We start from the raw sequence: 23,607 nt of genomic DNA on the forward strand, positions 1-23,607 counted from the left end.
AATGTATGAAAATTTAATTTGTCAACGCAATCGAAAAAATTCAAATTAAAGCGTACCGTGTTTAGTATAGCGTGAGTGGCTCTTACTTGTAACAGATGGTGCTGTTTCTTAAAAAAAAAAAAAAAAAAATGTTTTACTTTTCACAGGTGTGGCATCTATACCTATACTCACGAAATGAACGGTATGGGAAACAACATAGCTCAGTTTCAATGCAATGTCACACAATATCTATATAAATAAAAATGGAAATGTTCGTTTGCTCAAAATCGCTAGTCTCTGAAAGTTCTTCACCGATTGCTTTTGAATTTTACACAACGTTCCATTCGAATTCGAGCAAGTTTTTATATACTTACTATATAGATGTCAAGTATGTGACGGTAAAAAAAAACATACTTTTTCTGAAAACTGTTTTTCATGTGAGGGAAATCTTCGAATCCCCTTTACCGATTGCTTTGAAATTTTGACACAACGTTGCATTCGAACAGCCGCATCTTTTTTATATAGATTCTAAATACATGCCTCACCTGTGACAGGAAAAAACATGCTTTTTTGAAAAACAGCGCCATCTATTGAACTTACGAGCAACACACCTGCAATCTCCGAAAGTTCTTCACAGATGGCTTTGAAATTTTGACACAACGTTACATTCGAATAGACACGTCTTTTTAAATACCCACTATATAGATGCCTCCTCCGTGACAGGTAAAAACAGGCATTTTGGAAAAATAGCGCCATCTGTTGCACATAATGGCAATATGCACGCTATACTAAATATGTCACAAATGCCATTTCAATGTTTCCGATTGCCTTGATAAATTATATTTTCATAGATTTTGATTTACTTAATTTTTTAGTGAATTATTTTCAGTGATATTGTGTTGGAATTGAGCTTTGTTGTTTACCATACCGTTCATTCCATAAGTATATGTATAGGTGCCACACCTGTGACAGGTAAAACTATGCTCTTCTTGACAAACAGCGCCATCTGTTGCATGTAAGAGCAACACACATGCTATACTAGATATGTTACAATTCCATTTCAATGTTTCTTCTTGCATTCAAAAATTAAATTTTCGTAGATTTGGATTTATTTTCATTATGATTTAATTATTTTGTGTGAATTGCATTGGAATTTGAGCTGTGTTGTTTTTCTTATATTTCAGTGATGGGAACATCAGGTCACTTGATGTTCCCAATTTTCTGATGAAAACATCAGACCATTTGGAATGGCATCGGAACAGTGAGTGGGGAATGGTGGGGATGATGAGGGGACGGAAGTGAGAGATGGTGGGGAGGACGAGAGGACAAGGGAGGGGGTAATGGTGGGGAAGGATGAGGGGACAGTGGAGTTTGGGATAGTGAGGAAGAGGGGATGAGGGAATGGAGAAAGGTGGGGAGTACAAAGGGACGGGGAAGTTCGGCATGGTGGGAAAGAAGAGGGGGATAGTGGAGTGGGGAATGGTGGGGGAGAACAAGGGGACGGTGGAATAGGGAATGGTTAGGAGATCGAAAAGATGGGTGAGGGGGAAATAGTGGGGAGGACTAGGGGACAGGGAAGGTTGCTGTGGCTCAGCAATGCACATGCAATGCTGAGCCACAGCAACGCGTGGCCGGGTACTGCTAGTCTATATAAATAAAAATGGAAACGTTTGTTTGTTCATAATCGACAATCTCCGAAGGTTCTGTCACCGAATGCTTTGAAATTTTCGCACAACTTTCCATTCGCATCCGAGAGGGTTTTTATATACATACTTTATAAATGTCACGGCTGTGACGGTAAAAAAATATGCTTTTTTGAAAAACTGTTTTTTTCATGTATTTTTCATGTGATGGAAATCTTCGAAATCTCTTTACCGATTGCTTTGAAACTTTGACACAATGTTGCATTCGAATAGGCGCGTCTATTTATATACCTACCATATGCATGCTTTATACCTGTGACAGGAAAAAACAATGTTTTTTATAAAAAACAGGGCCATCTACTGGACGTAAGAGCAACACATGCTGTAATCTCCAAAGGTTCTTCACCGATTGCTTTGAAATTTTTACACAAGGTTTCATTTGAATATGGGCCCGTTTTTATATACCTACTATATAGATGCCATCCTTGTGACAGGTATAAACATGCATTTTTGAAATACAGCTCCATCTATTGCACATACGACTAACAAGCGCTATACAAAATATGCTAAGGTTCCATTTCAATATTTCCGATTTCATTGATAAATTGAATTTTCATAGATTTTTATTTATTTTAATTTTGATTTAATTATTTTGTGTGACATTGCGTTGGAAATTAACTGTTTTGCTTACCATACCATTCATTTCGTGAGTAAAATTAATATTTTTGTTTTTTCATTTTTTCATTTCGTTATTTAAACTGTTTTTCTTATATTTTAGTGATGGGAACATTTCAGTTCAGATTCACGTAGCAATTATGCAAGTACTTAAGAACGTATACATTTTTCCTCAATCTTTGATGGCTTTCGTAATAGTATTAAGTTTTAGTCTTTAGTATTTTTCCTGCCCGAAACGCTTTGCGTAAGAGTGGCTTTAGGCATTGTATGTACAAGCTCTATCTATAAACTCATCAATATTTGTATCACACCTTGTATGTATGTACTTTACCTGAATAAACATTTGAATTTTGAATTTGAATTTGACATTTATTAAACAGTTTACAAGCATGAAATCTTGTCAATCAACTGTTGGTATTGTTATCAACAGCTTTCTGATGCTTCCAAGCTCATTAACTGTTTAATAACTGTAAACAAAGCTACCAAAGACTAAGGAAAGATGTACAGGTTCGTAAGTGTTTGCGTAACTTCCTCGCGAATCTAGTCCCAGATAATTTGATGTTCCCAATATTTTTATTGGAACATAAGATCATTTGATCATCAGACGAGGGAGTGGGGAATGGTGGAAAGGATGATGGGACGGTGAAGTTGGGGATGGTTGGGAGGACGAGGAGATGGGGGAGTGGGAGATAGTGGGGAGGACGAGAGGACGGTGGAGTGGGGAATGGTTAGGAGGACGAGGGGATGGAGGAGTGGGGAATAGTTGGGAAGACGAGGGTATCGGGGAGGGGGGGGATGATGGGAAGGACTGGGAGACGGGGTTGCTGTGGTTCAGCAAAGCACATGCGTTGCTGAGCCACAGCAGCACGTGGCCGGGTACAGCTAGTCTATTTAAATAAAAATGGAAATGTTTGTTTGTGTATAAATGCTAATCTCCGAAAGATCTTCACTGATTGCTTTGAAATTTTCACACAATATTCTATTTGCATCCGAGCAGGTTTTTATACATACTATATAGATGTCACGTCTGTGATGGTTAAAAAAAAACTGAAAAACTGCATTTTTCATGTGAGGAAAATCTTCGAAACCTCTTTACCGATTGCTTTGAAATTTGTATACACAATTGCATTCAAATAGGTGCGTCTTTTTATATATCTACTATACACATGTCTCCCCTGTGACAGGAAAAACATGTTTTTTTTTTTTAACAGCGTATCTGTTGGACATAAGAACAACACACAATGTAATCACCGAAAGGTCTTCACCGATATCATTAAAATTTTGACACAATGATGCATTCAAATAGGTGTCTTTATAAATAGCTACTATATAGATGCCTCCCTTGTGACAGGTAAAAACATGTGTTTTGGAAAAACAGTGTCATCTGTTGTACATAATAGCAACATGTACGCTATACTAAATATGTCTCGAATTCCATTTCAATTTTTCCGATTGCATTGCTAAATTTTATTTTTAGTGATTTCGATTTATTTAATTTTTATGGAATTATTTTGTGTGACATTGTGTTGGAATTGAGCTATGTTGTTTACCATACCGTTAATTTCGTAAGTATATGTATAGATGCCACACCTGTGATACGTAAAACTATGCTTTCATGAAAAAGAATGCCATCTGTTGCATGTAAGAGCAACACACATGTTATACTAAATATGTTACAATTTCATTTTATTGTTTCTGATTGCATTGATAAATTTAATTTTCATAGATTTTGATTTATTTTCATTTTGATATAATTATTTTGTGTGAATTGCGTTGGAATTGAGCTGTGTTGTTTACCATACCCTTTATTTCGTGAGTATAGCTTATTTTTTTAATTTTCATATTTTTCATAATTCAGATCACTTGATGTTCCCAATTTTCTAATAGGAACATCAGACAATTTGGGAAGGCATCTGACGAGGGAGTGGGGAATGGGGAATGGTAGGGAAGGACAAAGGGACAGGGGAGTGGGGCATGGTGGGAAGGAAGAGGGCGTGGTGGAGTGGGGAATGGTGGGGAGGACGAGAGGATGGTTGAGTTGGGAATGGTTGGGAGGCCGAGGGGATGGGTGAGGGCGGAATGGTAGGGAGGACTGGGAGACAGAGAAGATTGCTGTCGCTCAACAACGCACATGTGTTGCTGAGCCACAGCAACTTGTGGCCAGGTACTGCTGGTCTATATAATTAAAAATGTAAATGATCGTTTTGTTCAAAATCGCTAATCTACGGAAGTTCTTCAGCGAATGCTTTGAATTTTTGACCCAACGTTCTATTGGAATTTGCGTATGTTTTTCTTACCTTTTATATAGATGTATCGTCTGTGAGATGTAAAAGCATGCTTTTTTGAAAAACTTTGTTTTTCATATGAGTTTTCATGAAAGGGAAATCTCCAAAACCTCTTTACTGATTTGCCTTGAAATTTTAACAAAAAGTGGCATTCAAATATGTGCATGTTTTTATATACCTACTATATTCATGCAACACCTGTGACAGGTAAAATCATGTCATTTTTAAAAAAAAAAGGGCCACCTGTTGGACATAACAGCAACACACGCTGTTATCTCAGAGAGTTCTTCATTAATTGCTTTGAAATTTTAACACTAAGTTCCATTCGAATACACGCGTGTCTTTATATACCTACTATATAGATTATACACCTGTGACAGGTAATAGCAAGCTTTATAAAAAAAAAAAAAGCCCCATCTGTTGGACGTAAAAGCAACACAAACTATACTAAATATGTTACAATTCCAATTCATTGTTTTCGATTGCATTGGTAAATAGAATTTTCATAGATTTTGAGTTATTTTAATTTTGATTTAATTATTTTGTGACATAGCATTGAAATTGAGCTGTGTTGCTTACCATACTGTTCATTTCATGAGTATGGCATGCTAGTGGCTTTACAAGAATGTAAAACTTCAATCCTCTGTACTCTAATAAACCCAATGTACCTTTTTGTATATTCATAAATAAATAAATAAACAAATATGTATAGTTTATTTTGTTATTTTTACATTGTTTTTCATTTTGTTTTTTAAACTGTTCTTCTTATTTTTCAGTGATGGGAACATCAGATCTTTTGAGAACACATAGGAAGAGGGAGTGGGGAATGATGGGGAGGACGAGGGGATTGGGGGTGTAGGGAATGGTGGGGAGGACCAGGAGTTGGGGGAGTGGGGGATTGTGGAAAAGACGAGGGGATAGGAATATGGAAGATGGTGGGGTGGATGAGGGGACGGGGGAGTGGGGAATGGTTGGGAGGACGAGGAGATGGGGGAGTGGGAGATGGTGGGGAGGACGAGGGAATGAGGAAGTGGGAGAGGGTCGGGTGGACGAGGGGGTGGGGTGGAGGGTATAGTGGGGAGAACAAGGGGACAGGGAGAGGGGAATGATGGGGAGGACGAGGGTAAATTGTGGGGAAGCAAGAGGACGGGTGAGTGGGGATTCGTTGGGTGGATGAGGGGATGGGGGTTGGGGGATTGGTTGGGAGGACAAGGGGGGGGGATGGAGGAGGGTTGCTGTGGCGTAGCAGCCACAGCAATTTATGGCCGGATACAGCTAGTAACAAATAATCTTGTTCAATTGGAGACAAACTGGAGAATATTCATAATAAGAACAACACAGGTAAATGGAGAAAACTGTTTTGAAGTAAATATTAAACATCTATGAATAAATGAAAGGGGAAGACAGGGGAATGAACATTACAATACACAAAAGGAGTGTTAACATAAAACTGATTACTAAAGAGCACACGTCTGTTCGGAACAAATATATATTATTTCTTAGCAGAAACATGAATCAATTCCAAAAAGATAATTTTTTTGTCTGAATATGAAGTAAAACAAAATTAATATTTTCAAAATGTTGGAAAGGATCTATCAGAGAAATTTGAAAAGGAAATTATCAGAAAGTGAGTAAAAACTGCACCACGTACATAAACACTTTGAATAGAATTAAATGAAAATAATAATAATAATAATAATAATAATAATAATAATAATAATAATAATAATAATTTATTTAGGAAAAGTATATACATTGTTGCAGAGTTACAGTACAAACATTCTGTTTGATTTAAAGATAGAGGTAGTACATACAATACTTAAAGTCACTAGTACGCACAGCGTTTTGGGTAAGATATCATAATGATATGATAATGATATGAGCTATGTATAGGAGACTTTAACATAAGTAAAATAAACTTCATAAATAAATCTGGCAACGCAGACAGAAGAATTTTAAGAAATGGCGGACGTCTGCTTTCTAAATCACTGTATTGTGGAACCAAGATGGGAAACAATAACTCCCACTTGATTCTAGGCAACAGCTAGACAATATAAAATAACAGAAATAGGGAGCAAGTAAGAGAATTTTGATTGCAAGGAAATTAGATTTAACTTAGCATGTACAAGTCATGCAAGAGAATATATCTCTTATCCTGGCCTCATGTGGTTGCATGAGGCCAGGTACCTCATGCAACCACATGAGGTACCTGGCCCTGGCCTGGTACCTCATGTGGTTGAGGATGCTGCCGTTCTGCGTCGTGCTTCGGTTCGGCCGGCTTGTGTTGCCCTTGTCCCTGAGTCAGCCTCTGGGTCTGACGATGTGCAGCCTGAGCCTAAGCGTTCCCGGCGTTCCTCTCAAGCGTGGGCCGATATAGGCGAATTCGGAGATTGTGGATCTTCCGGCGACGGCAGGGTGGCTCCGGGTGTGTTGCATACCACGGTGGTGGCAGAGGTGCATTTGGCTGCGGATGCTGTTGCCGGTGTTTCGGCAGCCGCTTCAGGTATGGTGTCTGCGGCTCCTGCTTTGGGGGCGTCGCCTGCGTCGGATGGCTCCAGTTCTCCGTGGGAGGTGGTTCCCCCTGCTGAGGTTCGTGGTGAGCGGGGTGGCCTGGTGGTGGTGTTGAGAAAAGATGCTCCCTCTGAGGGTTCTGTGACCCCCTTCTTCGTTCCCTGTTTCCTCGGCAGGGGTCTTGCCGCCTCTTCAGTCTCCAGCTGTCTCTTACGTGTCTCCTGCGGTCTCAGTGGAGGTGCTACCGTCTCGTCGACCATCCCCTGCTCCTGTGCGTACGACGGCCAGGCAGTCTCAGCGACCCTCGTCCACTTCTTCGGAGTTGTCTGCTTCCTCGCGGGGCGTGGTTGGCGCTCCCCAGCCTCGTTATGCGACTTGTGTCAGTGACCTTAAGCGTTGGCCGTTTCCGCCTGATCTGGATTTTCCGGAGTTTATGATACCTCCTGGGCAGCGGGGGATTCGTAACCTTTTCGACCTTGAGGATTTGATTTGGGAGGCTTACAAGAAGAAGTATCCTTACGATCTTTTCCCTGAAAATTTTGCCCGAAACGCATTGCGTAATAGTGTCTTTAGGCATTGTATGTACTAGCTCTATCTATATATCAATCCATTAATGTAACATCACTTGTATGTATATACCTTACCTGAATAAACATATTTATTATTTATTTATTTAAAAGCACACTTTTGCCTCTTGAGGACTGTGTTCCTCCCGTATGATTTCTTTATATTTTGTGTATCCTTTTGTGTGCGTGGCTGTGGGGTGTGGGTGGAGGGTGTGAGTGTGTGGATGGGGTAAGTTATGCTTCCCGGTTCCTGCGTGCTCCGGTTTATGTTGTGGGTTTTTATTGATGGCTTGTGTGTTGGTGTGCGGTTCCTGTGCGTTGGTGTGTCCGGTTGTGGATGTCGTGTGCGCTTGTTTATGTCATATTGTGTGCCCTTCAGGCTGTTAGCGTGTTTCGGTTTATGCTTTTTGTTATGTTTTGCCTTTATGTTTAGCCTCCAGTTTGTTATGGGAGGTCTGTTTCCTTTATTGTTATTATCTTTCCTATTGTATGTTTATCGTTTTGTGCTGGTGCCTCTCCGTCTGTGTTTGAGGTGTTGGTAGGCTTGTTAAATGTACGTTATGTTCTGGTGTTTCCCCTGTGATTATATTCCGCTGTGTTTATCTTTTGTTGTGTTTTATGGTCAGCCCTTCCAGCTGGTCTTCTCTTGATTTGTTCCTTTGTCCGTGTACATATGTGTGCTTTGTACATTGTTCTTGTGTTCTATGTTCTATTTGTTTCTGCTTTTATTGTAACTTATGCGCATGCTTGTATGTAAAAATAAAAATACCAAAAAAAAAAATCTATATAAATAAAAATGGAAATGTTCCTTTGTTCAAATTTGCTAATCTCCGAATGTTTATAACGGATTGCTTGGAAATTTTCACACAACTTTCCATTCGCATCCGGCCAGGTTTTTCTATACATATTATATAGATGTCACATCTGTAACGGTAAAAAAAAACATACTTTTTCTGAAAAACTGTTTTTTTTTCATGAGTTTTGCATGTGAGAGAAATCTTCAAAACCTCTTTACCGATTGCTGTGAAATATTGACACACGTTGCATTCGAATAGGCGGGACATTTTCTATATCTACTATATACATGCCTCAACTGTGATAGGAAAAAACTTGCTTTTTTTGAAAAACAGCGCCTTCTGATGGACATAAGGGCTACACACGCTGTAATCTCCGAAAGATCTTCACTAATTGCTTTGAAATTTTGACACAACATTGCATTTGAATAGGCGCGTCTTTTTATATACCTACTATACAGATGCCAGATGCCTCTGTAAGACATGACCAATTGTCTAATTCTTTGTTCGTTCGTTTGTCAGAAGATGCTCACCAAATTGACTGGGAGATGGCTTCTTCAATAACGAATTGTAAAAGCACCTATAACAGAAACATAATTGAATCTGCTTTGATACAGATCACAAAAGTAAGTAAATTGAACATTAGCAGTGGTTTATATAACTTAGATGCTTTTTTAATAGATCAATTAAAGGGCAATTTGAGTAGGATCATTGGAACACAGTTGTCTCACTTATTCATTGTAAATATTTACTATCTTATGCTATGATTATCCATGTGTGGGCCTGTGTGTGGTTATGAATGGAAGCTGCATCAGATGGGCCAATAGGCCCTCTGCAGTTTTTGTGCGGTTTATATTTGTGTCCACTTATGTGTCCTCACCTCACTCCACCATTCTCTTCTGCCTATTTATGTCCAGTACTCGACCTGTAAAACCACTCCTTCTGAAGATGTATTAATAAACGAAAGTACTTAAGGAAATTCCTGTTTCAATTTTCCTCCGTGATCTGACACTGTCAAATATATATATATATATATATATATATATATATATATATATATATATATATGTATATATATATATATATGTATATATATATATATATATATATATATATATATATATATATATATATATATATATATATATATATATATATATATATGTATATGCGAACAAGCCTGAATGGTCCCCAGGACAATATGCAACTGATGTATATATATATATATATATATATATATATATATATATATATATATATATATATATATATATATATATATATATATATATATATATATATAAATATATATATATATATATATATATATATATATATATATATATATATATATATATATATATATATATATGTTGTGGCTGAGAGCACGGTCGACATATGCGTTAACAACACTCCTCTTGTACCTATCTGGGCAGTCGCTTTTGGCATTTAGGCACATTCCTATGTTTGTTTCCTTAGTGTAGACTGCAGTGTGGAAACCTCAGCTCTTTTCCATGACTGTTACATCTAGAAAGGGCAGCTTCCCATCCTTTTATATATGTTGTTAAATATGACCAAAAATTATTTTTTAAAAAAATTAATTTTTTAGATTATTAATTCTAACACGAATTTTCTCAATATTTCTTATGTTTCTTTTTACTGGTGAGGGTAATTGAAAAATCAATTCTCCAAAATTCATTTTAATTTCTAGTCTGACGCGACACTTGAACGCGTTTCGTGATAACTTATTACATTTTACGTTTACGTTTTACTATGCTAATATTTAAGCAGCTTTTTTCTTATATACTCGCATTTGGGTAAGGTGATATGTTACAACAGTTTTGGATGAGGTAAACAGACTTTCAACACAAGACAGAACACGGTTCAATGGATATAGATGAAAGGGAAGAACGGAAGTAACTGCAAAGGACCTATTGGCTAATATTTCCTCTTGTTGCTTCTATATTGGGACGGAGTCTTAAAGTGGGTAGAATATAGTTGTACATTATTTGGCTGTTGATTGCTGGTTTTCACTTCTAGATGTGTAGTGCCTCGCAGATGTCAAGCCGCCTGCTATCGCTGTATCTATCGATGATTTCTGTGTTGTTTGTTAAGACCTCTCTGGTGATGGTCTGCTTGTGGGAAGAGATTATATGTTCCTTAATGGAGCCCTGTTGCTTAATGGAACCCTGTTGCTCCATTAAGGAACATATTATCTCTTCCCACAACCAGACCATCAATGGCTGGAAAGTCGTTGGACCAGGCACATTTACTAACAGCATGCGAAGAAAGAAACATTCATCTTCATTGGGATGCACGGTGTACAGTCTGCCTATCGTAGTGTATTTGAATATGCCAGGATGATCGTCGACTCGTTGTCCTCGTTCCATCGTTCAAATGATTTTCTACTGGCATTCCATGTGTAATATTTAGGCCTTCCGAATACAGCAGTGTTTTCGCAAACACATCATTTTGACATAACGTGAAGAAAGCAGTTAGCGTTGTAGCCGGTGGATTCATTACTGTTTGTTGTACATTGGCAGCTGTGAAATAAACGTGTGGTCCATTTTCTTGTTTTCAAAACAAAAACAAAAAATACCAACGAAATATTTCAATTCAAACGCAAATCAATCGCTCACAGCTCTATTTCATGACCAATTGAATGGAAAAATAAGAACAGCTAAAAAAATTGAAATGAAAATTAATGAAAAAAGAAACAAATAAGCTATACCCACGAAATGAACGGTATGGGAAACAACACAGCTCGATTCCAATGCAACGTCACACAAAATAAGTAAATCAAAATGATATAAATCAAAATCGTTGAAAATTCAATTTATCAATGCAATCGGAAACATTGAAATTGAATCGTAACATATTTTCTATATTGTGTCTTGCTCTTACGTGCAACAGCTGGAGCTGTTTTTCATAAGAAGCATGTTTTATCCAGTCACAGGTGAGGAATATATATAGTAGTTGTATAAAAACACTTTTCGAAGGTTTCGAAGATTTCCCTCACTTGAAAAACACCCAAAAAAACAGCTTTAAAAAAAAAACAGTTTTTTCCCGTCACAGACGTGTCATCTATATAGTATGTATATAAAAACCTGCTCGGATGCAAAGGGAACGTTGTGGGTAAATTTCAAGGCAATCGGGTAATAACTTTCAGAGATTAGCTATTTTGAACAAACGAACATTTCCATTTTTATTTATATAGACTAGCAGTACCCGGCCACGCGTTGATATTGCTCAGCCAAGCATGTGCGTTGCTGAGCCACAGACACCATCCTTGTCCCCCAGTCCTCCCCACCGGTCTCTCGTCAACCGTCACCTCGGCCTCCCAACCATTCCACACTCCACCATCCCCTTTTCCTTCCCACTATGTCCCACTCCCCCTGTCCCTTTGTCCTCTCCACCATTCTCCATTCCCCCAACCCCTCGTCCCCACCATCCCAAACATCCCCGTCCCTTCGTCATTCCCCACCATTATCCCCTCCATTGTCCCCTCGTCCTCCCCACAATCTCTCACTTCCGGCCCCTCGTCATCCCCACCACCTCCCTCGTCCGATGCCTTCCCAAATGGTCTGATGTTCACATCAGAAAATTGGGAACATCAAGTGATCTGATGTTCCCATCACTGAAATATAAGAAAAACAGTTAAAAAAATATATGAAAATATTAAAAAATATAAAACCAACTTTACTCACAAAATGAACGGTACGATAAACCACAGCGCTCAATTCCAATGCAATTCACACACAATAAATTAATCAAAATGAAAATAAATGAAAATCTATGAAAATTATATTTATCAATGCAATCAGAAATATTGAAATGGAATTGTAACATATTTAGTATAGCATGTGTGTTGCTTATACAGGAAACAGATGGCGCTGTTTGTCAAGAAAAGCATAGTTTTACCTGTCACAGGTGTGGGATCTATACTTATACTTACAAAATGAACAGTATGGTAAACAATACAGCTCAATTCCAACACAATGTCACACAAAATAATTCAATCAAAAATAAAATAAATCGAAATCTATGAAAATAAAATTCATCAATGCAATCGGAAACATTGAAATGGAATTCATGACATATTAAGTATAGCGTGCATGCTACCATTATGTGCAACAAATGGCATTGTTTTTCAAAAACACATGTTTTTACCTGTCACAGGTGTGACATCTATACCACACATACCACAGGTGTAGTATGTGTGGTACCTAAATAGTATGTATAAAAAAAACATGCATGTATTCGAATGGAACGTTGTGTCAAAACTTCAAAGCAATCGGAGAAGAACTTTCTGAGATTTCAGGATGTGTTGCTCTTACATCCTACGGATGGCGCTGTTAAAAAAAATAAACATATTTTTCCTGCCACAGGTGAAGCAAGTATATAGTAGGTATATAAAAACACTCGTGTATTCGAATGCAATGTTGTGTCAAAATTTCAAAGCAATCGGCAAAGAGGTTTCGAAGATTTCCGTCACATGTAAAACATCTTAAAAAAAAATCAGTTTTACAGAAAAGTATTTTTTTTCCATCACAGACGTGACATCTATATAGTATATATATAAAAACCCGATCGGATGCGATTGGAACATTGTGTGATAATTTCAAAGCAATCAGTGAAGAACGTTCGGAGATGAGCGATTTTGATAAAACGAATATTTCCATTTTTATTTATATAGGGAGCCGGTCGGCCGAGCGGACAGCACGCTGGTCTTGTGATCCTGTGGTCCTGGGTTCGATCCCAGGCGCCGGCGAGAAACAATGGGCAGAGTTTCTTTCACCCTATGTCCCTGTTACCTTGCAGCAAAATAGGTACCTGGGTGTTAGTCAGCTGTCACGGGCTGCTTCCTGGGGGTGGAGGCCTGGTCAAGGACCGGGCCACGGGGACACTAAAAAAAGCCCCGAAATCATCTCAAGATAACCTCAAGATGAGCCACGCATATGCGTAGCTGAGCCACAGCAACCATCCCTATCCACCAGTTCTCCCCACAATTCACCCTCTCCCGTCTCCTCGGCCTCCCAACCATTCCCCACACCACCCTCCATCTCGTCTTCCCCACCATGCCCCACTCCACCATCCTCTCTTCCTTCCAACCAAGCCCCACTCCCCTAACCCTTTGTCCTTCCCACCAGTTTCCATTCCCCCATTCCCTCGTCCCAACTATCCGAAACTCCCCTGTCTCCTCATCTTTTCCCACTATTACCCACTCCCTTGTCCCCTCGTCCTTCCCACCATCTCTCATTTCCCTCCCCTCCTCCTTTCCCACCATTCCCCACTCCATCGTCCAATGCCTTCCCAAATGGTATGATGTTCCCATCAGAAAATTGGGTACCATAAATGATCTGATGTTTCCGTCACTGAAATATAAGAAAAACAGTTAAAAAATTTATGAAAATATAAAAACGTAAAAAAATATACCATACTCACGAATTGAACGGTATGGTAAACAACACAGCTCAATTTCAACGCAATTCACACAAAATAATTAAACCAAAATGAAAATAAATCAAAATCTATGAAAATTCAATTTATCAATGCAATCAGAAATATTAAAATAGAATTATAACATATTTAGTATAGCATGTGTGTTGCTCTTACAGGCAACAGATGGCGCTGTTTTCAAGAAAAGCATAGTTTTACCTGTTTTACCTGCATTTATACTTATACTTACGAAATTAATGGTAAGTAAACAACACGGCTCAATTCCAACTCAATGTCACACAAAATAATTCAATAAAAAATAAAATAAATCAAAATCTATGAAAATAAAATTTATCAATGCATTTGGAAACATTGAAATGGAATTCGTGACATATTTAGTATAGCGTGCATGTTGCTATTATGTGCAACAGATGGCGCTGTTTTTCAAAAACTCATGTTTTTACTGTCACAGGTGTGGCATCTATATAGTAAGTATATATAAAGACGCGTCTATTCGAATGCAACCTTGTGTCAAATTTTCATAGCAATCGGTGAAGACCTTTCGGAGATTACAGCATGTGTTGCTCTTACATCAATAGATGGTGCTGTTTTTCAAAAAAGGCATGTTTTTCCCTGTCACAGGTGAGGCATGTATATAGTAGATAAATGAAAAGACGCGCCAATTCGAATGCAACGTTGTGTCAAAATTTCAAAGCAATCGGTAAAGATGTTTCGAAGGTTTCCCTCACGTGTAAAACACATGAAAAACACAGTTTTTCAGAAAATATATGTTTTTTTACCTTCACAGACGTGATATATATATATATATATATATATATATATATATATATATATATATATATATATATATATATATATATATATGTATATATATATATATATATATATATATATATATATATATATATATATATGGTATGTATATTAAAACTTGCTTGGATGCAAATGGAACGTTGTGTGAAAATTTCAAAGCAATCGATGAAGATCTTTCGGAGATTAGCGATTTTGAACAAACGAACATATATATATATATATATATATATATATATATATATATATATATATATATATATATATATATATATATATATATATATATATACATATATATATATAACTGAAAACTCACACCCCAGAAGTGACTCGAACCCATACTCCCACAACTGGTATGTACAGGGACGCCTTAATCCGCTTGACCATCACGACCGGACATAAGGAAGTGATAGCCGAGGCTATATGAACCACTTCCCCGCCGGCACTCGGATGGTAATCTTGGGCATAGCATTTTATCAAATCACCTCATTCTTTGGGGCACACGTGAGGAACACAAATGCATTTGTGTTCCTCACGTGTGCCCCAAAGAATGAGGTGATTTGATAAAATGCTATGCCCAAGATTACCATCCGAGTGCCGGCGGGGAAGTGGTTCATATAGCCTCGGCTATCACTTCCTTATGTCCGGTCGTGATGGTCAAGCGGATTAAGGCGTCCCTGTACATACCAGTTGTGGGAGTATGGGTTCGAGTCACTTCTGGGGTGTGAGTTTTCAGTTGTATATAGTCCTGGGGACCATTCAGGCTTGTTTGCACATATATATATATATATATATACATATATATATATATATATATATATATATATATATATATATATATATATATATATATATATATATATATATATCGATGAAGATCTTTCTCTCTCTATATATATATATATATATATATATATATATGATGCACAACTCTCCTAAACACGAGAGTGAAGTTATACAACTTTAGAACACTTTCCCACCAGGAGACTCGAACCCTAGCCAGCACAGAAGCCTTCCAGCAACTGGCATAACAGGTACGCCTTTAACCCACTGCACCATGCTCAGACCCTTAAAAGAGATGGTAATTTCAGAGTATTTATACACATATTAACAGGGACTTGATGAAAAACGTAAAAATGACCCCTCACTTGCTCTAGGGCCCTTGGGAGATGGTGGTCTTTGGTGTGTATAAGTACTAAGAAATTAGCGTCTCTTTTAAGGGTCTGAGCGTGGTGCAGTGGGTTAAAGGCGTACCTGTTATGCCAGATGCTGGAAGGCTTGTGTGCTGGCTAGGGTTTGAGTCTCCTGGTGGGAAAGTGTTCTAAAGTTGTATACTTCACTCTCGTGTTTAGGAGAGTTGTGCATCAAGCATAGACACAGAGTTCTCCCATATTAACAGGGACTTGATGAAAAACGTAAAAATGACCCCTCACTTGCTCTAGTGCGCTTGGGAGATGGTGGTCTTTGGTGTGTATAAATACTCCGAAATTACCATCTCTTTTAAGGGTCTGAGCATGGTGCAGTGGGTTAAAGGCGTACCTGTTATGCCAGTTGCTGGAAGGCTTCAGTGCTGGCTAGGGTTCGAGTCTCCTGGTGGGAAAGTGTTCTAAAGTTGTATACTTCACTCTAGTGTTTAGGAGAGTTGTGCATCATATATATATATATATATATATAGAGAGAGAGAGAAAGATCTTCATCGATATATATATATATATATATATATATATATATATATATATATATATATATATATATATATATATATATATATATATATATATATATATATATATATATATATATATATATATGCGAACAAGCCTGAATGGTCCCCAGGACAATATGCAACTGAAAACTCACACCCCAGAAGTGACTCGAACCCATACTCCCAGAAGCAACGCAACTGGTATGTACAAGACGCCTTAATCCACTTGACCATCACGACCGGACATAATGAGGTGATAGCCGAGGCTATTTGAACCACCCCACCGCCGGCACTCGGATAGTAATCTTGGGCATAGCATTTTACCAAATCACCTCATTCTTTGGGGCACACGTGAGGAACACAAATGCGAACAAGCCTGAATGGTCCCCAGGACAATATGCAACTGAAAACTCACACCCCAGAAGTGACTCGAACCCATACTCCCAGAAGCAACGCAACTGGTATGTACAAGACGCCTTAATCCACTTGACCATCACGACCGGACATAATGAGGTGATAGCCGAGGCTATTTGAACCACCCCACCGCCGGCACTCGGATAGTAATCTTGGGCATAGCATTTTACCAAATCACCTCATTCTTTGGGGCACACGTGAGGAACACAAATGCGAACAAGCCTGAATGGTCCCCAGGACAATATGCAACTGAAAACTCACACCCCAGAAGTGACTCGAACCCATACTCCCAGAAGCAACGCAACTGGTATGTACAAGACGCCTTAATGCTATGCCCAAGATTACTATCCGAGTGCCGGCGGTGGGGTGGTTCAAATAGCCTCGGCTATCACCTCATTATGTCCGGTCGTGATGGTCAAGTGGATTAAGGCGTCTTGTACATACCAGTTGCGTTGCTTCTGGGAGTATGGGTTCGAGTCACTTCTGGGGTGTGAGTTTTCAGTTGCATATTGTCCTGGGGACCATAAGAACATAAGAACATAAGAACAAAGGTAACTGCAGAAGGCCTATTGGCCCATACGAGGCAGCTCCTATTCTATAACCACCCAATCCCACTCATATACTTGTCCAACCCGTGCTTGAAACAATCGAGGGACCCCACCTCCACAATGTTACGCGGCAATTGGTTCCACAAATCAACAACCCTGTTACTGAACCAGTATTTACCCAAGTCTTTCCTAAATCTAAACTTATCCAATTTATATCCATTGTTTCGTGTTCTGTCCTGTGTTGATACTTTTAATACCCTATTAATATCCCCCCGGTTATGTCCATTCATCCACTTGTAAACCTCTATCATGTCACCCCTAACTCTTCGCCTTTCCAGTGAATGCAACTTAAGCTTTGTTAATCTTTCTTCATATGAAAGATTTCTAATTTGGGGAATTAACTTAGTCATCCTACGCTGGACACGTTCAAGTGAATTTATATCCATTCTATAATATGGCGACCAAAACTGAACTGCATAATCTAAATGGGGCCTAACTAGAGCAAGATATAGCTTGAGAACCACACCAGGTGTCTTGTTACTAACGCTGCGATTAATAAATCCAAGTGTCCGATTTGCCTTATTACGAACATTTATGCATTGATCCTTTTGTTTTAAATTCTTACTAATCATAACTCCCAGATCCCTTTCGCAATCCGACTTCGCATTCACAACACCATCTAGCTCGTATCTTGTAACTCTATCATCATTACCTAACCTCAGAACTTTACATTTATCAGCATTAAACTGCATCTGCCAATCCTTTGACCATTTCAAAACCCTATCTAGATCAACTTGAAGTGATAGTGAGTCCTCCTCCGAATTAATTTCCCTACCGATTTTCGTATCATCGGCAAATTTGCAAATGTTGCTACTCAAACCTGAATCTAAATCATTTATATATATTATAAACAACAGAGGTCCCAGGACAGAGCCTTGAGGCACTCCACTTACAACATTTTCCCACTCTGACTTGATTCCATTTATACTAACTCTCTGTTTCCTTTGGTATAGCCATGCCCTAATCCAGCTTAATATAGCACCCCCAATACCATGAGACTATTTTTTTAATCAGTCTTTCATGTGGCACTGTATCAAAAGCTTTGCTAAAGTCAAGGTATACAACATCGCAATCCTTACCACTATCAACTGCCTCAACAATGCTAGAATAAAAAGATAACAAATTTGTTAAACATGAACGGCCATTTATAAAACCATGTTGCGACTCAATTATTAATTTATGTTTTTCAAGATGAAGACGAATTTTATTTGCTATTATAGATTCGAGTAACTTTCCCACAATAGACGTTAGGCTAATTGGTCGATAGTTAGACGCAAGTGATCTATCTCCTTTCTTAAAAACTGGTATCACGTTAGCAACTTTCCAAAACTCTGGCACTCTGCCTGACTCTATTGATTTATTAAATATGGTTGACAGTGGGTCACAAAGCTCCTCTTTGCATTCTTTAAGCACCCTAGCAAACACTTCATCCGGCCCTGGGGATTTGTTTGGTTTGAGTTTTACTATTTGTTTAAGAACATCCTCCCTGGTAACTGCTAAACTCGTCAACCTGTCCTCGTCCCCACCCACATAGACTTGTTCGGCTGAAGGCATATTGTTAAGTTCCTCTTTAGTAAATACAGATACAAAATATTTATTAAAAATACTACTCATCACTTCATCACTATCTGTTATTTGACCTGTCTCAGTTTTTAATGGACCTATCCTTTCCCTAGTCTTAGTACGATATAACTGAAAAAACCCTTTAGGATTTGTCTTTGCTTGCCCTGCTATGCGAACTTCATAGTTTCTTTTTGCTTTCCTTATCTCTTTTTTAACATTTCTAACCAGTTGTACGAATTCCTGTTCTAAAGTGACCTCCCCATTTTTAATCCTTTTGTACCAAGCTCTCTTTTTACCTATAAGGTTCTTCAAATTCTTTGTTATCCACTTTGGGTCATTAGTATACGATCTATTCAATTTGTATGGTATACTACGTTCCTGTGCTTTGTTTAGAATATTCTTAAATAAGTTATATATTGAATCCACATCGAAATCCCCATTTAAGTCACCTATCGCTGGGTTCATGTCTCGCTCCAAGACCGGCCCACACCCCATACCCAAGCCTTTCCAATCAATTTGACCCAAAAAATTTCTTAGGCTATTAAAATCAGCTTTTCGAAAATCTGGCACTTTAACAGAATTTTCTCCTACTGGTCTATTCCATTCTATGCTAAATCTGATTTCTTTGTGATCACTGCTCCCTAGCTCAGTCCCTATTTCGATGTCATTAATTTGCGTTTCCCTGTTAGTTAACACTAAATCTAAAATATTATTATCCCGTGTTGGTTCCTTAATGTGTTGCGTAAGAAAGCAATCGTCAATTAATTCTAGAAAATCTTCTGCTTCACTATTCCCTGTTTTGTTCAACCAGTTTATTCCGCTAAAATTAAAGTCACCCATGACATAAATACTGTTAGATCTAGATGCTCTAGATATTTCATCCCATAGATGCTTTGCTTCCATTCTGTCTAAATTTGGTGGCCTATATATTACTCCTATTATAATATTATTAGCTTTTTCGTTTAATTCAATCCAAATAGTTTCTGTGTGTGGCTCTGTTTTGATTCCCTCTTTGAGACTACATTTCAAATTGTCCCTAACATATATGGCTACTCCACCTCCTCGTCTAATATATCTATCTGTGTGAAATAGTTTAAATCCATATATTTGATATTCAGCTAATAGTTCTCTATTTTCTACATTCATCCACGTTTCGGTAAGTGCAATAATATCTATTTTTTCTGTGCAGACAAGAGCATTTAATTCGTTAATTTTATTTCTTAGACTTCTACTGTTAGTGTAATATACCCTAAGTGAATTGTTATTTTGCGGACCTTCTCTTTCCCTGATCGTTTTGCCAATTCCTTTCTCCCACAAACACATACTTTTATTACCTCCTTCCTCCAAATCAATTCCCATACCTCTATCTACTAACAGTTTAAACCCAAACAAACACCTCTAACCACTTCTTCTAGCGAGTTCGCAACAGCAACAACCCCAGCTCTTGATAGATGCACCCCATCACGAGCATACATTTCATTTCTTCCATAGAAGTGTTCCCAGTTGTCTATGAAAGATATTGCATTTGATTTGCAATATCTTTCCAGCCGGCAATTGACACCAAGTGCCCTCGATATCCATTCATTTCCCACTCCCTTTCTTGGAAGAATGCCACATATGATCGGGATTCCTCCCTTGCTCCTAACTAACTCTATGGCTGTTTTATACCTCTGAATCAGTTCCTCACTCCTGACTCGACCAACATCATTTCCTCCCACGCTAATGCAAATAATGGGATTGTTCCCATTACCAGCCATAATATCATTCATGTTGTTTATAATATCACCAATGCCAGCTCCGGGATAGCAAACCCTTAACCTGTTTCCCCTATCTCTAGCACAAAACGTTCTATCCAAATACCTTATCTGGGAATCTCCCACAACTAATGTTTGCTTAGGTACTTCCTTTACTTTCTCAATTACTTTACTTTAACCATTCAGGCTTGTTCGCATTTGTGTTCCTCACGTGTGCCCCAAAGAATGAGGTGATTTGGTAAAATGCTATGCCCAAGATTACTATCCGAGTGCCGGCGGTGGGGTGGTTCAAATAGCCTTGGCTATCACCTCATTATGTCCGGTCGTGATGGTCAAGTGGATTAAGGCGTCTTGTACATACCAGTTGCGTTGCTTCTGGGAGTATGGGTTCGAGTCACTTCTGGGGTGTGAGTTTTCAGTTGCATATTGTCCTGGGGACCATTCAGGCTTGTTCGCATTTGTGTTCCTCACGTGTGCCCCAAAGAATGAGGTGATTTGGTAAAATGCTATGCCCAAGATTACTATCCGAGTGCCGGCGGTGGGGTGGTTCAAATAGCCTCGGCTATCACCTCATTATGTCCGGTCGTGATGGTCAAGTGGATTAAGGCGTCTTGTACATACCAGTTGCGTTGCTTCTGGGAGTATGGGTTCGAGTCACTTCTGGGGTGTGAGTTTTCAGTTATATATATATATATATATATATATATATATATATATATATATATATATATATATATATATATATATATATATATATATATATATTGGTGTATACTGGCAGCAGGTTTTCTTTCAAACATGTTTCACTGAATATGACCGCATACTCTGTATTTATTATTTTCTGGTTTAGGGCTTCTATCCCTCTAACTATTTTTTTAGCATCAGGGCTTAATTGAAATAGGAGTTCTCCAAAACTCATTTTCGTATTTTTAAGGTGAAGATAAGAAGTGATTTACTATAGAGTGTATTACACTTATTTATACAATTTGCACAACGTTTCGAACCTCCATGGTTCATTCTCAAGTGAACAGATCTTAGAATGCTGGTTGATTTTATACTCGCACTGGGTCAGTTGATAATGCAATAAAGGTGAAAACATGGGGGGGGATACATAAGGGATAAATGTGAGGTGAAACATAGAGGTAACTGCAGAAGGCTTTTTGGCCCATACGAGGCAGCTCCTATCTAAACACAAAGATTAATCCAGTTTAATTAGCCTGTTATGTTGGACATTGTCTTCTGTGTTGGCATCGTTATGTTCTGGTCTTGTCCTTACTCTCATGGTGGGTAGAGTAAATAGTTCCGTGATTTGGGTGTTCATGGTAGGTTGTTCTATTCTTATGTGAATTGCCTCAAGAATTTGTAATCTTCTTGCATCTTGGGTTTTGTCTATTATGCAGGTATTCTTGTTCAACATTTCTCTTGTTAGAGTGATGTCATGGGCTTGTCTCATGTGATTCCTAGGTGCACCAGATTGAAGATGGCATGTCAAACGCCTCGTCAGCTTGGTCGACGTCATACCTATGTACTTAGATTGAAGGTTACATCCTTCGTGGGGGGCAAGTGTACATGTATACAACGCTTGACTGCTGTAGAGGGTTCTCCGTCGGCTTCGGACTGTTTTTGATAAGGAGTTCGGAAGTCTTCTTGGTTTTGTAGAATATTATCAGGTTTATGTTTTGGTTAGGAGTAGTGCTTTTTACTCCTTTACGGATTATTTCTTTCATTATTCTTTCCTCTTTTTTATGTTCACTGTGCATGGTTGATTTGTAATATAATTTTATTGGAGGTGTTGTGGTTTCTGTTCTTGGTTCTGGATTATACCAAAGGTCCAAGTGTCTTCTTATAGCAGCGTTTATTTCCGCGTTGCTATATCCGTTGTTCACCAATACCTGAGTTACTCTTTCAAACTCTCTACTCACGTTGCTCCATTCAGAGCAGTGGGTAAGCGCTCGACGAATATAAGCATTGAGAACACTGGCTTTGTATCTTTGGGGGCACTCACTTCTACCGTTCAGGCATAATCCTATGTTGGTGGGCTTGGTATATACGTTGGTGCTTAAAGAGGTTCCTGTTTTTGTTATTAGTACATCCAAGAATGGCAGACTGTTATTTTCACTATTTTCATGTGTAAATCTGAGTACTGACTCTCTCTCTAGATGTCTTTTTAGGTCAATTAGTTCATCTGAGTCTTTTACTATTACGAATATGTCATCTACATAACGGCAATATACAGTTGGTTTTTGTCTGCTACTGAAGACCCTGTCTTCGATGGTTCCCATATAAAAATTAGCAAATAAAACTCCTAAGGGGGAGCCCATTGCTACTCCGTCTATTTGTAAATACATGTCTTCTTGTGGACTGATGAAAGGGGCTTCCTTTGTACATGCTTCGAGAAGACTTTTCAAGTGTGGCTCAGGTATGCCTAATTTGGGGGTGCTCTCGTCTCTGTATACTCTGTCCAGTATCATTCCTATGGTTGTGTCGACTGGGACGTTGGTAAATAGGGATTCAACGTCCAGGGAAGCGATGATTCCATCGGGCTGGGTAGATTTGATCAATTCTAGGAAATCTGCTGATGATTGTAGACTAAACTTACTTGGAGTGTATGGAGTTAGGAGTTCATTGAGTTTCTATGTCAGGTGATAAGTTTTGGTTGGTATTTGGCTGATTATAGGGCGTAGTGGGTTACCTGGCTTACTATCCTAACCAAAGATGCATCAAAAACGCCTGGAAATCGAAATGCTTCTGGACTATATCCATAAGCTAGAAATTAAAGAAATGGAAGGGGGAAAGCTTATGTTAAGTCACGTTTGTTAGAAAGATTAGAGCATTTG

The sequence above is a fragment of the Procambarus clarkii genome, chromosome 37 (genome assembly GCF_040958095.1).
Source record: "Procambarus clarkii isolate CNS0578487 chromosome 37, FALCON_Pclarkii_2.0, whole genome shotgun sequence".
Taxonomy (NCBI): Eukaryota; Metazoa; Arthropoda; class Malacostraca; order Decapoda; family Cambaridae; genus Procambarus; species Procambarus clarkii.